This window comes from Drosophila subpulchrella, unplaced genomic scaffold (assembly GCF_014743375.2).
Source record: "Drosophila subpulchrella strain 33 F10 #4 breed RU33 unplaced genomic scaffold, RU_Dsub_v1.1 Primary Assembly Seq45, whole genome shotgun sequence".
Classification (NCBI taxonomy): Eukaryota; Metazoa; Arthropoda; class Insecta; order Diptera; family Drosophilidae; genus Drosophila; species Drosophila subpulchrella.
The window spans coordinates 871,977-873,971 of record NW_023665660.1 but is presented as its reverse complement, the minus strand read 5'-3'; the positions used below and the strand labels follow the sequence as shown (position 1 = coordinate 873,971).

General features: G+C 47.5%; 1 long non-coding RNA gene across 1 annotated transcript; it reads right to left on the bottom strand.

Annotated features, from left to right (window-relative positions):
* Positions 1–794: 794 nt before the first annotated feature.
* LOC119562423 lies at positions 795–1,616 on the bottom strand. The gene is made up of 3 exons (XR_005221844.1): positions 1,194–1,616; positions 914–1,139; positions 795–852 (listed from the first exon to the last, which is right to left on the bottom strand). It is a non-coding gene; the product is annotated as an uncharacterized LOC119562423 (long non-coding RNA).
* Between the last annotated feature and the right edge of the window lie 379 nt (positions 1,617–1,995).

Sequence of the window (1,995 nt, the reverse complement as noted above, 5' to 3'; positions counted from 1 at the left end):
GTTAGGTCGATAGGGCGATAGTTGCAGCAGCGGGATGAGTCTGGCGGGCGATCTGGCCATTCGAAGATTTATCCCGGATCGTTCTGGGATAACTTTAAAGGGACCCATGTATCCAATGACCCAATTTTGAGAGAGGCCATGTAATATGGCGGGGGTATGAACGATGATCAGCAGATATCGAGATAGACGCGGCCATACTGTCCAGCCAGGTAGATGCAGCTAGACGTGAAACTACAAATTTTTCTTTGTGCTTAAAATTAAATAGTGAGTGATGTTAAGTTATATCGTAGTTCGGTATTTAATATTTATAATTTATAAAGGCAGCCGGGGTCCCAATACAAAGGGCCCCGGAATATTTATTTGGAGTTCTACTGACATCTGCGTGACTTCGCCAACCTACCAGCCCGACTTGGCTGCCCAGCAACCGGTGTCCGTTCGACCCGTATCAACGACCAGCCAGAAAAGCCTTTCACAGTCGACGCCGACGACATCAAGCATTTCCCAGTAAGTCCGTTCCGGTGTACCGCGGCCTCCTCATCTCGGGAACTTCCAGCGCTCGCATCGCGGCGCTGAGAAGTATCGCCACTTTGTCTGGCAGCCGAATCTCGGACTGCCATTGCATTACTCACCGGAGAGCGCCGTTTTCCTGTGTGGAGATCCGTATCGCTGCTGGCCTCCGGCGAGAAGTCTTCCGCCCGGGCTATCATTGCCTCCAGGCCCGGCCCAATAGTCGCTGAAATTTAGAAAAATTAAATACACGTGTACCTTGATTATATATATTGAAATTTACTTCCCTGTTTGTGAATTTATCCGGAGTTAGACCCGAGAGCCTTGTTTGTCCTCGTTATTTGCCTAAAATTAAAAAGGTCGCGAGCATTAGTTAAATGGTATAGCTTACAGTGCAGTTACGTACCTTTTGGCCTGTCCCTTCTTTTCCCCTGGAGCTCTTCAGGATTAGGTGACCATACACATACGCATCGCGTATGTTCCTTTGAGGGCCGCGTTTCCATGCGAGCTCTACCAATACATGACTGGTAGAGCATAGTTTCCGCGGCGCATCTACCCTTTTCCAGCAAAACCAATCCTCTGCTTTGACCGCGTAAGTATTGAAGACGGCGGCCAGGTTTTGGTCTTAAAAGCTGAGGAAGGATAGATCTGTTAAGAGGAGCATGTATATAAAGGATTGTACTTACGATATTTATTAAACCTTTGTAATCCCCACAATGTGTGAGTAAACTTTCCCAGTGGGGGAGATGGAACCGCCGTAGTCGCGAGGAGGGGGCTCCTGCCGACTGAGAATGGGTTGTGCCCTGCAGCACCTCGAGGGCATCCATGGTTGGGTGGGAGCGCTTGGCTAGGTCACCGATAGCCACCAAAGGTAATCCATTTTTCCGTCATTATTTGTAGTTTTTTTTGGTTTGCTTACGTTTTTGTCATTAGTGATGACCGATAGTTTAGTAATGTGAGACCGTGAATTTATCGATATTTATGTTGCGAGCTGTGGCATTAGGGGTACTCTGCCCTGAGAAAAGACTGAGCTAGCGGCACTGCCACCGAAAAAAGCAGTTCGTAACATATTGGCGCCCAATTTAAACAAAATAAATTGTCGAGGAGACGACGTCTCGCCCATTTATGACCCTGACGCCCCCGCCATCACGACCTATGGCTTGCAACACAGATTGCAATTGCTAGGGAGTGGTGACGGGGAAGTCAGCTGTGTAGGGAAGTTTGAAGTAGAACGGGAGGCGGGTCGGCGGACATTGCCGACGATTCGCTCCTGGTCACAGGTTTACCAGTGAACCGGTGATGGCATCTTGGAGCAAACCAAGATTTGCATCACGGGATGCACTGAAGAAAATCTGTGATAATTTCTGTGATAGAGTAGTTTTAAAGCTTGTATTTTGTTATTTATTTATTTGAAATGTTTTTTGTTAGGATGTTGGGTTCCTGGGTTTTTCTCCCCGTCCTGGATTTCTAATTTTATGTCGGTTGTAA